The following is a 14,098-nucleotide window of genomic DNA, read 5'->3' on the forward strand; positions in this document are numbered from 1 at the left end:
CCCTTATAGAACCCAAGACTACCAGCTCAGGGATGGTCCCACCCACAAGGGGCCTTTCCCCCTTGATCAGTAATTGAGAAAATGCCTTACAGTTGGAGCTCATGGAGGCATTTCCTCAACTGAAGCTCCTTTCTCTGTGATAACTCCAGCTGTGTCAAGTTGACACAAAAATAGCCAGTACACCAGGAAAACAATTCTGGTCTTCTGGAAGAGAAGCAAGCACCCTTAACTGATGAGCTGTCTCTGCGGCAGCCCTGAAGTAACGTACCCAATGGGAATAAATGAAAAACACCCATGGTGGTTTGAATGGGAGTGCTCCCATAGACTTGTGTATTTAAATGCTTAGTCCACAGCTGGTAGAACTCTTTGGGAAGGATTAGGTTTGACCTTGTTGGAGCCACTAGGGATGGGCTTTGAGTTTTAAGAAATCCCATTCTATTCCAAGTTAGCTCTCTTTCTGCCTCATGCTTGCAAATCAGACGTGAGCTCTCAGCTACTGCTCCAGCACCATGCTTGCCTGCCTGCCTGCTGCCATGCTCCCCACCATGGTGGTCATGGACTCTAACCCTCTCAAAGCGTGAGCCCCAAATTAAATGCTTTCTTTGTAAGTTGCCTCGGTCCTGATGCTTCGCAAGGCAATACAAAAGCGACGCAGGCAATTGTTTTATAAATCCCAGATGTAAGTCACAGATTTCCTGCAATCTAACAGTGAAGCATCTTTCCCAGGCCCTCATCAGAGTGGCCGGAATAAACCTGATTGTCGCCACCATCGGCCACGGAGCCCTGGGTACCTGGAAGGAAGGCTGAGGATGGATGGGAAGGACAGACGAGAAAGGAACGAGGCCAAGACAAAGTTTCTAATCAAGGCCCAATGTTTAATTCTTAAGTCTGAATTTAAAAGGGGGGGCACCCATCCCCCGCTTTGCCAGAATCTCCTCAGGAAAACAAGCAGGCGGTGGCTTCTTGCAGGAAGCGGCAGACATGGCAGGACAGTAGACTGCACCTAGGTCAGAAGAGTCCACCCTCGGTGGGATAGGTGACTGTGACAAAACACGGTCTGATTTAGCCCACTCAAGGCTGGGGGAAGGGCACAATTCCTCCCTTTTCATTTATCAAAAATTAGCTGGACTGGGGCATAAGATTTACTTATGCTCCATAGTCCCGCCTGGGAACATGGTAGCTGGCAGCTGCGTCTAGCTTAGGTCTGTGTCTATACTCTCTCTTACCCGTCCTGGAGGACACCCGCAGCTTGCTTGTGTTTATTTGCACAAACAGGGTTTTAGTGTTTATTATGAACAAACATGGCCTGTTGGCACATGCCTCTGTCTTAGGTTGATAAGAGTCATAGAACATCAGTGGCCCATCTTTGACTGCCGGCCCTCATTGCACACCTTTTCCCATCCAGACCAAAGCCATGAAGGACATATGAATATGCACTCAATGCATTTCTTCATAGCGCTGAATAACTGCCATGGTGAATGACTGAACTTGCCAAAGACGATCCTATATGAAAGCAATCAATCTGCTTAAGATACAAAGTCAATAGTTAAGAGCAAACAGGATTAAGGTTGTCTGCAGGAGGGCATGAGGGGGGGTGGTAGGAATGTCCCAAGCACTCAATTACCAATGATCAGACACAAGGCCTGATCTGCCTGTGTAGGGGAGATGGCTTTGAGAATCAGCAGAAAAAACTGTACTTCTCAGGTAATAGTGGAGGCTATTGCTCCTCAGTTGGCTGATAAAGATTTTTAGCCATCTTCGTAATTGGAATCATGCTTACTAGAAGACTCAGGATCTATGTCCACTTGACAAACCAATCTTTCAGGCAGCCATTGCGCTCCATCTTCTTTTTGTGAAAACACACTAACAGAACCTCTCCCCCATACTAAAACGGGATCTGAACCATTCCATGTATTAGTTAGGGAGTCTTGCCATTTAACGTCATTAGGGTTCATTAATCCTCCCCAGCTAGTGGCTAGTCCTCTCCGTCCCCCAATGGCAGTACTACAAATAGTCATGGGGATTACAAGTGACTTTGGCACCTGGGGTCTCTGCATTTTCTCCTAGGTTTTACCCTTAAATGGTTTCTCTTTAAGTTACACGTGTTTCTTTGTCCATAGGTTTATAGGATGTGTGTGGTTGTGCATGAGTCTGCATTGCAGAGGGCAGAGAACAACCTACCTGCCATGACACGCTGCTCCTAGCATCCCCTAAGCCTCCCCAACAAGGTTTCAGCCCCTAAGCCCAACTAGCACATGGGGCCAGGTGTTCAAATGCTGGAGCCTGAGAGGGAAGACTGTCATTCAAAGGCCACAGAATACCTGTGGAGGTCAGAGGACAGCTTGGTGGAGGCAACTCTCTTCTTCCTTTATATGGGGACTAGGGATTGAATCCAGATCTCCTGGCCTCAGGCAAGCACCTTTACCTGTGAGTCAACTCCTCAGTCAGGTTCCCTTATCTTGCATTTAGTTTGCCCCGTCCCCCCTCCGATGTGTCATCTCCACCCCCACCACTCCGAGTCCATCCGTCCCTGTCTGTGCAGTCCAGTCTGCCCCCCCCCCCCTTCCTAAGAGAAAAGCTTGAATTCTTGGTTTAAGCTTTCTTCTTTCTGCACGCCTGCATCCGACGTTGTAAATCTCCCCATAAGCACGGCTCCCGGAACAGCTCACGAATCTTCATACGTTTTGTTTTTATTTTCTCTCAGTTGCAAATATTTTCTAATTACACTTGAGATTTCTTCTTTTAATTCGGGCTTTATTTCAAAGTCTGCTGTTTAACTTCAAGTATCTGTGAATTTCCTGGCTCTCTTTCTGTGGAACTCCATCACGTTCAGAAAGCAGACACTCTGATTTAAATGCTTTGAAATGTGTTAGACGTGTTTTATAGCCCCGATTGTAGCCTGTATAGGCAAACAGTCCATTTTGCTTAAGCAAAATGTCTATTACATGGTTGCTGGATAGAGTTGTCTACAGATGTCTGCTTGATTGATGATGGTGTTGAGTTCAGCTGTGTCCTTACTGGTTTGCTGGCTGCTGGATCTGTTGGGTTTTGTTTTGTTTTAATTTAAAAAAAAAAATCATGTGTACTTCGTGTGTCTTAGTCAGGGTTTCTATTCCTGCACAAACATCATGACCAAGAAGCAAGTTGGGGAGGAGAGGGTTTATTCAGCTTACACTTCCACTTTGCTGTTCATCACCAAAGGAAGTCAGGATTGGAACTCAGGAACCAGGAGTTGATGCAGAGGCCATGGAGGGAAGTTACTTACTGGCTTGCTTCCTCTGGTTTGCTCAGCCTGCTCTCTTATAGAACCCAAGTCTACCAGCCCAGGGATGGCATCACATACAATGGTCTGGGCCCTCCCACCTCCCTCCCCCCAACTAATTGAGAAAATACCTTACAACTGGATCTCATGGAGGCATTTCCTCAAAGGAGGCTCCTTTCTCTGTGATAACTCCAGTTTGTGTCAAGTTGACACACATAACCAGCCAGTCCATCGTGTTTGCCTTCATACATGTTTGCATGTCTGGTGCCTTCAGAGGCCAGATGACGGTGTTAGATCTCCTGGAACTGGTGTTACAGATGGCTATGTGGGTGCTGGCACCAGGACTCAGGTCTGTGCTCTAAACCACCCAGCCATCTCTCCAGTCCTCCTGGATCTGTGCTGATAGAAGGAAGCTGGCATCTCCAGCCGAGATACTGGGCCATTCCCTGTGTTTGCGGCTCTTTCAGCTTTTGCCTCCTGTATTTTGACACTCTGTTTCTGTGACATACACATGAAGTGTTTTTGTGCCTTCCTGAAGAGTCCACCCTTTGATCACCACATAATGGCCATTGTGTCTTTGATAACCATTCTTGTCTGTCCTGAAACCTGCTCTGTCTGACATTATCACAGCCAGCTCCCATTTTCTTGTGATCAGTGTCAGAGGTCTCTGTATGTCCACACTTGAAGCAGGTGTCAGCTTTGCAGGCGATGCTGTCCCACTTGCTGCAGCCACAGTCCACTCAACCACGGTACTTTAACATCTCTGCCTTGGGCAGAGTCTCCTTCCAGCTGTTTGCAGACAAAGTTCCAAAGACAGCAGAAAAGCCATGCTCCGAGCACTGGGAAGAAAGTATTTGGTTCTAAGGGTTCCTCCCATCGCAGGATCCTCCCATCGCAGGATCATTCCAGCATTCGTGTACTGGGGTGGTGACTTCACATGCCGAAATGACACAAGCAGCAGGTCCCATCTACAAAGGGAGGTTTGAGGATGAGAACCTTATTCTGCAGCATTCAGGTCCTGACATCTTGTCCTTGGCTGGACCAAACACAAAGGTTTCCTCATTTTATCTACGCTGCCAAGCCGAGGGGCGAGGCTGGATGGCAGCCATGTGGTCTCTGGGAAGGGGAGAGAAGGCATGAGTATTGTGGAAGCTGTGGAGCATTTGGGGTCCAGGAATCACCATTTCCAACTGTGGACAACTCTGATGCTTTAGGCTTGACTTGCAGGCATCTTGCCCACCAGACCATCCCTTCTGCTGCTCAGGAGAGAGCCACACCCCATCTGCTTGCAATGCCCCTGTAATCTCTGCTCTCACTGAAGTTCTTGGGGTTCCATATTTCCTCATTCCTCTCCAAGTCTAGCCGGATTGCAGAGTTAAGTTTATGGTTGTGAATAAAAACTAAATAACTGTTAAAAAAAAAAAACAAATAAAGTGTCAGACCACTTGTAAATGGGACTTATTTCACTTTCATTTAGGCTGGCTGACGTTTCACATAATTGTTAGAATAGTTGAATTAATGCTAGCCATATTTATTATTATTTCCTCTAACTTTCCTTTTGTTCCTTGTTCCTTTGGGTGTTGAGAATAGGTCTTTCTGTGTTGCCCAGTCTTGGCCTCAACTTCATGAGCCTCCTCCTGCCTTTGTTTGAGCAGCTGAGACTATCTGCCTCAGTCTATATGTCTGGTCTGGCCATGGACTGTCGTGTCTACCTAGTGTGTCCTTTTTCTTAATCTCCTTCCTCTCTGCCTCTCTCCTTCCCTCCTTCCTTCTTTTTGTCATGCTGGGAGTAACTAGAGACTCTTGCATTCGGGGCATCTGTGCTACTGGGCCACTCTAGCTGTCTAGTTTCGTTTCTGTTGCTGTCATAAAACATCATTGAAGCAACCTAAAGAAGAGTGTAGTTGGATTTGTGGTTCTGGTGGGGGCATTAGAGTCCGAGATGGTAGAGTGGGGGCAGCTGGCATGGTGCCTGGAGCAGAGACTAAGGGCGCACATTGCAACCTCAAGCACAAGTGCAGAGAGTGACCAGAGACACAGTAAGGCCTTTAAACTCTCCAGCCTGCCTCCAGTGACTGACTTCCTCCAAGGCCACATCTCAGAAGACTCACCAAACAGCGCCACACACTGGGGACCAAGCATTTAAATGCCTGAGGCTGTGTGCGGCCTTTATCATTCAGATCAATACATTAGCCCTCAAACTTTTTTCTTACTCTCCTTTTCTGGAGTTTGACGGTACGTGTCTGGGCATAGATTGATTTTGTTGCTTTAGAAGTTCTTAACCTGTGGGTGGAGACGCTTTGGGTGTCAACCGACCCTTACACAGAGGTCACCTAAGATCATTGGAAAACACAGATATTTACATTACAATTAAATGACAGTAGTAAAATTACAGCTATGAAGTAGCAATGGAAATGATTTTATGGTTAGGTGTTCATCATCACATGAACTGTATTAGAGGGTGCGCTAGGAAGGTTGAGAACCGCTGACTTATTTATTTATTTATTTATTTGGTATTTCTATCCTGCTTACTATTTATTTATTATTTATTTATTTGGTATTTTTATTATCCTTCTTACTATTTGTTTTACTCTTTGAGATAAGGTCATTTTATGTAGCCCTGGCTGCCCTGGAACTCACTGTGTAGATCATGCAAACTTGGAACTCATAGAGATCCGCCTGCCTCTGCCTCCAAAGTGCTGAAATGAAAGGTGTGTGCCACCACACCCAGCCTCTTACTGTTTGTTTGTTTGTTTGTTTTAGACCTATATTTTGGTGTCTGATGTTAATTTAGGGGATAGTCTCAATAACTATTTCTTCAAATCTTTTCTTTTTCTTTTTTTTTTTTTGTTTTTTTTTTTGAGAAATCTTTTCTTTTTAAAATGTATTTATTGATTGATTGATTGATTGATTAGTGTCTGTGTATGCATACATGGTGTGTCTATACATGTACAGGTGCTTGCCCATACATGCCAGAGGTGCAGGTGTGGAGCCAGAGGAGTGAGTTCTAGCCTTATACTTTTTTGCTTGGGTCCTGAAGGGCAGACTCAGTCTTCAGGCTTTTGCAGCGAGCACTTTCCCTGGCAAGCCCTTTTTCCCCACCACGCCCTCTTGCAGGCCCTCAAATAGCCTCTTGTCCCTGTTCCTGTTTCTTTCCCTTTTCTGGCTCCTTTTCCTGTTCCCTTTCCTTGTCCTGTTCCTGTTCCTTTTCCTTCCCCTGTCATCGCCACCATCCATGTCCCAGTATTCTTTGCTCTCATAGCTCTTCAGTAGTCAAGTCTATTGTTTAGTTTGATCTGGGGAACTTATTTTTGTTGCTATTTGTTTGTTTACTTCTTTTTCAATGTTGGAAATTCCTATTTTCTGATCTCCCACAAGTTGTCCCCTGACCTACATACATGTGCCATGATGCATGCATATGTGCACACACACACACACACACACACATACACACGAATGTTTTAAAAAGTTTCCTTTGGCTAGAAAGGTGTTTCAGTGGTTAAGAGCACCGACTGCTCTTCCAGAGGTCCCGAGTTCAATCCCCAGCACCCACATGACATCCTCATTTTGTTCTTTTTTTTTTAAAGATTTATTTATTTATTTTATATATGTGAGTACACTGTAGCTGTGCAGATGGTTGTGAGCCTTCATGTGGTTGTTGGGAATTGAATTTTCAGGACCTCTACTTGCTCCGGTCTGCCTGCTCACTCAGGTCAGCACTGTTTCCCCAGTCCCTGTTTGCTCCAGTCCAAAGATTTATTTATTATTAGGCATCAGATCTCATTACAGATGGTTGTGAGCCGCCAGGTGGTTGCTGGGACTTGAACTCAGGACCTTCAGAAGAGCAGTCAGTGTTGTTACCCACTGAGCCATCTCGCCAGTCCTCCTCACTTTGTTCTAACACTTAGGGAGAATCCACATTTTCTGTATTATGTGTCACATTTGCCTCTGTGACCTTTGAGTCAGGATGCCTCTCCTAGTTCACTAAGATGCTTTCAAATCATAACTTTACCAGCTGCTGGTTCTTGTCATTTGAGATAATCACACAACCTTCCAATGTGAAGGCAGTATGGAGTTCCTGAGATAAACCCAGGCAGCGAGTATGTTTTCCTAAGAACAAAACTGATACCTTATTTAGGGTTTTTGTGTCTTCTTTCAAGGTAAATGACTGCTGTGCCTTCGAGCATTGCCTTGCTTGAATAGTTTCCGAATGGTATGCATTGGCTTCGGTAAAGATCTGGCTGCTTTTATAGTAACCTTTCAGAACAACGTATGTAAACTAGGGAGCGCTGGCTTGGCAAGTGTGGTCCGTCTGTAGAAGTACACAGCCTTGTCACGACAATGAACTGTCCCACCCCCGGTATTTCTGATTGCTCATCACATGCTGTGAAAGAGTTGGTTGACGTTCATATCTGCCTTAGGTGCTTGCATACTGAAGAGAAAGCGTGTCTCTCACCTTGCAGAATGCAAACTCTAAGTCTGAAGGTTATCGGCCTCAATGGACTCTTGCTCTCAGAGGGACCAGCCTCTTGAGTACTACTGTCTAACTTACCCTGACTTTAAATCACACCTAAGCATACCTCTTTCCAGCAGCCTCGGAATATGGAATCTCCCTCCTTTTTTTTTTTTAAGATTTATTTATTGATTATATGTAAGTACACTGTAGCTGTCTTCAGACACTCCAGAAGAGGGAGTCAGATCTCATTACAGATGGTTGTGAGCCACCATGTGGTTGCTGGGATTTGAACTCCGGACCTTTGGAAGAGCAGTCAGGTGCTCTTACCCACTGAGCCATCTCACCAGCCCCGGAATCTCCCTCCTTAAAGCCAAAGTAAACGCGTGTCTAGTTCAGTTCTGTTGCTGTGATAAATACCCTGACAAAAAGCAGCTTAGAGGGAATGGGCTTGCTTCTTCAGCTCACAAGCCCAGGGTGCAGCCCCTCGGGAAATGATGCAGGAACCCGGGACATCTATTCACATCACATCCTCACAGGAGTGAAGGCACAGTGAAGGTGCTAACATCTTAAACCTAACATTTCTAAACATCCCAAGCCCAAAAAGGGGGCCGGGAGGGGGAGGAAGGGGGGAGTCCTGGCACCCACTGACAGGCTGAATCCCCCCACTCACAGAAGGCAGTCAAACTCAATCCCCTGTTACAGCAATGGTGCTCACCCTTCCTAATGCTGTAATCCTTTGAAACAATTCCTCATGGTATGGTGACCCCCCCAACCATAAAATTATTTTTATTGATACTTCACAACTGTAATTTTGCTACTGTAATGAATTGTAATGTAAATATTTTTGGAGATAGAGGTTTGCCAAGGGGTTGCCACCCAAGGCTGAGAACCACCACTCTATAGACATGCCCATAGGCTAAGCTAATCTAAACAATCCCTCACTGAGACTCCTTTCCTGTAGGATTCTAGCTTGTGTCAAGCCAACAGTTAAAACCATCATACTCCTACCAGGTGTGGTGATTCGGTCATTTAATCCCAGCGCTCTAGAGACAGGTGGGTCTCTGTGGCTTCCAGGCCAGCCGGAGTGGCAGAGTGAGACACCGCCTCAATAACAACAACAACAACGACAACAACAACACACACACACACACAAAGTGAGCACACAAAGACAGAGAAAGAAAGTCCTCTCTTGTACCTTGGGGCTGGAGAGATGTCTTGCTGGTTATAAGCACTTATTGATTATGCTGAGGACCTAAGTCCAGTGCTCAGGACCCACAAGATGTCTTGCAGTTGCCTATAACTCCAGTTCCAAAGGATCAGACACCCTCTCTTGGCCTGCACAGCTCCTGCGAGCAGGTAGTGCACAGAAACTCACACAGACGCACATACACACATACACACATACATATAAAAACATTTTAAATCTATCAAAACAAACAAGAACCTCATCACACTCCATAAATCCTTTCAGTCTCCCATATTCTTACCAGAGGACCCCTCTCTCCTAAAATGCACACTCCCAGAAGATTTCCCCCTCAGTCCAGCGGCATCCTCAGATCCCACCCTCCCCAAGAGATCCCTCCTTTGTGTGCTGTGTGGAGGGCACTCTCTCACACTGCAGGTGGGAGGGGGAATTGGCAAGATCTCTCTGGGAAGCAATTCTGTAACCTGACTCAAAAGCCTGAAAAATATTTGTGCCCTTTGTCCCAGTAATCCTACCTCTAAAAAAAAATCTGCCTAAGGAAATAATCAGAAATGCTGACAAGGGTAGATGTTTAAAGATGTTAATCTCGCTGTTATTTTAACAGCAAAAACTGGAAACAATTTAAAGGCTCCACAGCAGGGGTAACTTAAATAAATTGTACTAAAATGGAATGAAATATCGTGCAATCAGTAAAAATACCGTTTTGGAAGAACAGTTGACTGGAAAGTTGCATAAGTGGCCAATCTGTACAGTTTGGGGCTGGGTTCTTGCCATATAAAATTAGCTAACAGTTCTGGAATGTCTGCTATTGCTGTTACGTACATACGTTCACTGAGTCCTCAGGACATTCCTGTCCTGTTCATACCATTATCCTCATTTTGTAGAGAAAGAACAGCACCAATGTCTGTGAGGCGCAGAGGCAACCGGGAACATTTTCTGTAGTTTTTATTCTTTCTTTTCTTTGTCTTTTTTTTTTTTTTTTTTTTTTTTTTTGGTGGGGGTGAGGTTGAGACAGAGATTCTCTGTGTAGTCCTGGCTGTCCTGGAACTCACTCTGTAGACCAGGCTGGCCTCGAACTCACAGAGATCCACCTGCCAAGTGCTGGGATTAAAGGTGTGTGCTACCACTGCCCGGCTTCCAATTCTTTCTTAAAAACTTTTTTTTTTTTTAATGTGAGTGGATGAGTGCTGTGCCCTTGAATCATGTGCATGCAGTTGCTTGGTGAGGCCAGAAAAGGATACACGCAGGAACCCCTGGAGCTTAAGGTGCCCGGTGGATGCTGGGAATCGAATCCAGGTCTTCTGCAAGAGCAGCCAGTTCTCTTAACGACAGAGCCACCTCTCCAGGTCCTGGTTCCCAATTCTTGAAGAAGGTGGTTTTTTTTTGTTTGTTTGTTTCATTTGGGTTTGGGGAGATTTTTGTTAGTTTTCTGTCTTTTTGTTTGTTTGTTGTTTCTCTGTGTAGCCCTGGCTGGCCTCAATCTCAGAGATCCACCTGCCTCTGCCTCCAGAGTGCTGGGGTTATAGGCGTGTGTCACAGTACTTGGCTTTTGTCGTTTGGCTTTAAGTTACTGTTATTTGAGGTTTTATTTGTGAGTGTGGTTTTTAGATTTTCATCTGTTCCTTTCCTGTTTTGTTATTTGTTTTGCATTTTTTGTATCGTTTTTGCCAGCTGAAGTGAATGATCGCTTTCTGGGATTACAGATGTTAGTGTTGAAGAATTGGAACCACACACAGAAAATGAAACCTTTCCCCGCAAGGTTAATCCAATTGCCAGAGCTGGCTCTGAGGTCGAGCTCTCTGCTTTAAGTTTTTAAAATGTGTCTGGGGACAGAGGCACTTTCAAGCAAATGCCACCCTCCTCACAAGTAAATAAACTCCCCAGCTGTAGTTCTTTAAGAAAGCACACTTGGTGTGGGGCTGCTTGTCCAGAGGGGCCCCTTTCTCTTGCTGGTTGTGGCTGATTGTTTGTTTTGTTGTCCTCCCCACTCCATAGTAGGAAACCTCCTCTAATCCAGACGGTTCTAGCCCAAGAGCTGAGAGTTGGGCCGCGAAAACCCCAGTTTCAGTTCTGATCCACCGTTCAGGCCGCCAAAGGCTAGCATCTTTCCTTCATGTTCCCTGGTCCCCATCTTTCTGCTGGCTGGTCCACTTATACGACGCTAGTGGTTCCGAAGCTCCTGCGCTCCCCCTACCCTCATTTCCCCTTGAATCAGGACCCTTCGAAGTCTGTTCCACATAGATAGGCGAGGCCAGAGAAGGGGAGTTGTCACGACCGGCGCTGGCAGCAGAGGCTGGCCTCGGAAGGCTGTTCCCACCCACTCAAGGGCCTCTGGAGAGCAGGGCTGGCGGTGTGCAGAGCAGCAGGAGGCTCCTGGAGGGCGTCGCACGCAGGGCCAGCTCCCTTGCAGGAGACCAATGCCAGCCACAACAGCGAGTGGCCTCCTGCGCGGAGCTGTCGCCCTCTAGTGGCAGCGTGCGAAAGGTACAGCTGTTCCCTGGGCCCCACCTCCCCTCGTCACTCTCTCAGACCAGAACTGGAACTTACTAGAAGGGGAAACCAGACACAAATAAGTCAGGACTGGAACCTGTGACTCCAGGCAAATTTCCCATTCAACTGACATCTACAAGGACCTCTAGAAACTATAACGAATAAGCGTCCCAGGCTTGAGATTTGACTCAGGCTATTGCAATAAGGAGAACAGTTGTTAATGAGGAATGTTTAAAACAAAAGGGAAGAGGGCGGGAGTATTAGATAGATAGGCGGGTAAAGAGAGTCACCAGAGAGCACCATAGGAACAGGAAGGAAGGAAGTGAGGAGATGGCCTTTTCCCGGAACATGGACATCGTGTGGTCGATTCCTTAGCTTTCTCCCGGAACCCAAATTTAGCAGCGAGAGTGTTGTCAGCTCAGGCTGCATTTGCCAGCACTATAAACAGCAACGCGATATTGTCATTTGTGAGAGGAAGGGGGAGGCTCTGGGAAGATGGCTCAGGGGTTAAGAGCACTTACTGCTCTTCCAGATGAACTGGAGTTCAATTCCCAGAATCCAGCTCACCACTCCAGCCCCAAGAGATGGGTACTATGTGCCCGCCGGTCCGCGGGTGCACACACACACACACACACACACACACACACCTACTTTTTAAAAAAATGTTAAAGGAGAAGAAGAAAGGGATTCTGGGTGGCCCCTATTATTAGGCAGAAGGGAGATTCCTAGGTGCAGACACCGGAAGTCAAGGCAGGAGCCAGACTGACATGCTGAGTCTAGGGCTGGGGTTGCACGAGGTTGCACAGAGGCATAGCTAGATTGCTGAAGGTGGGGGGCAGATAAAGATTGTCCAGAGAGGGACGTCCCCCCAGATGCCCTCCCTCAGTCATTCAGCTGTTACATCTTTAATAATCTTCCCTACTGTTTTCCCACAACACGCCTGGTTATGGCACGGCCCTGTGACCAGTGACACAGCTTTCCCCTGCATCTCTGAAGACCCTCTTAAGAGATATGCTTTCAAGCCCAGCCCACCCTGCTCTACCCAACTTCTGGCCTATGATCCTGCCAGTGAGGAGAGGTGAGCTTTCATGATCTCCTCACAACGACTCCAAGTAGAACTGTTGTCTCTGGAAGTCCCAGAAGAGAGTTTGGGTGTGTAGCTCTGTCCGTTATCAAAGCCCTGGGTTTGATATCCCGCAATGCATAAAACCCCAAGTAGTGCTGCACACCTGGACTCAGAGATGGAAGGAGGATCAGGTCATCTTCAGCTACACAGTGAGGTAGAGGCCAGCCCATGACACATGAAGCTGTCACACACAAAAAAATATAAATGTGGGGGGTCGGCTGGACAGATGGCTTAGTGGTTAAGAGAACACAAACTACTTTTGCAGAAGACCTGAGTTCTGTTCTCAGCATCCATACAACACAGTTTACAACTGCCTGTAACTCCAGTTTCAGGAGGGATCTAATGTTCTCTTATGGCCTCCTAGGGCAGCTCACTTATACATGCATACCCCACCCCATAATTAAAAATTACAAATAAGCCAGGCTGTGGTAGTGCGTGCCTTTATTCCCAGAGGCAGGCAGATCTCTGAGTTCAAGGCCAGCCTGATCTACAGGGTGAGTTCCAGGACTGCCAAAGCTACACAGAGAAACCTTGTCCTGAAAAAAACAAAAACAAACAAAAAATTTAATCTATTTTTTAAAAAGCGTCAGGAGCTCCATCAAGGTGGACGAGGAGGCTAAGTCTGGGGAGCCAGACTAGCGACAGCATCGTCCCCTGAGCACTTCTGCCTGCTCACACTCCTAGCTTCAGCTGCACAAGGTGCTAGGTAAAGAGGAAGGTCTTTACCTAGGCCAAGGAGCAGAGGTAGCCTGGCAGCCTGGCAGCCTGGCAGTGCCCCCTCTCCTCCTCTCACTGCACTGACTCTGGCCAGCAGAGCCCCTTGTTCAGGCTTGATTTTATCATTGACTTTTCCCATTAGTATTTAAAATAATGGGGTTCATCATGATGCTTCCATGCCTGTGTGTCACTGTACTCTGCTTACATTCACCCCAGTAGTTACACTTTACTGTCTCCCAAGCCCCTCGTGCCGGCCTCTGACTCTCCCCAGCAGTCCCCTCTCTGCTTCTGGGCCAGATATGTTCACTTTTAAAAATCTAGATTCTGCCTGTGAGACGAAGCCTGCGGCAGCTTTCTTTCCAAGTCTGAGGCCAGCAAGGGGCTGCAGGACTTGGTGTCCCTCGGGTTGATTCTGGTCTTGCCCTGGTCCCGTCCATGAACATTCCGACTCTTCCCTTGAAGAAAAAGACTGCCCGTTCTATGCCATGAGATGTTGGAGGTATGTAGCTTGTTTTGAACAAGGAAGAGGGTATTGGACCCCTTGGATCTGCAGTTTTGGATAACTGTGAACAACCATGAAGTTCTCTGCAAAAGAAGCACTTTTTTTAAAAAATTTTTTTCTTTTCTCTTCTTTTTTTCTCTTTTCTTTTTTTTTTTCTTTTTCTTTTTTCTTTCTTTCTTTCTTTCTTTCTTTTTTTTTTTTTTTTTTGAGACAGGGTTTCTCTGGGTAGTCCTGGCTGTCCTGGAGCTCACTCTGTAGACCAGGCTGGCCTCGAACTCAGAAGCAGGAAGCACTCTTAACTGCTGAGCCATCTCTATCAGGACTTTTTAAGTTGGATGTAC

The sequence above is a fragment of the Mus caroli genome, chromosome 9 (assembly GCF_900094665.2).
Source record: "Mus caroli chromosome 9, CAROLI_EIJ_v1.1, whole genome shotgun sequence".
Classification (NCBI taxonomy): domain Eukaryota; kingdom Metazoa; phylum Chordata; class Mammalia; order Rodentia; family Muridae; genus Mus; species Mus caroli.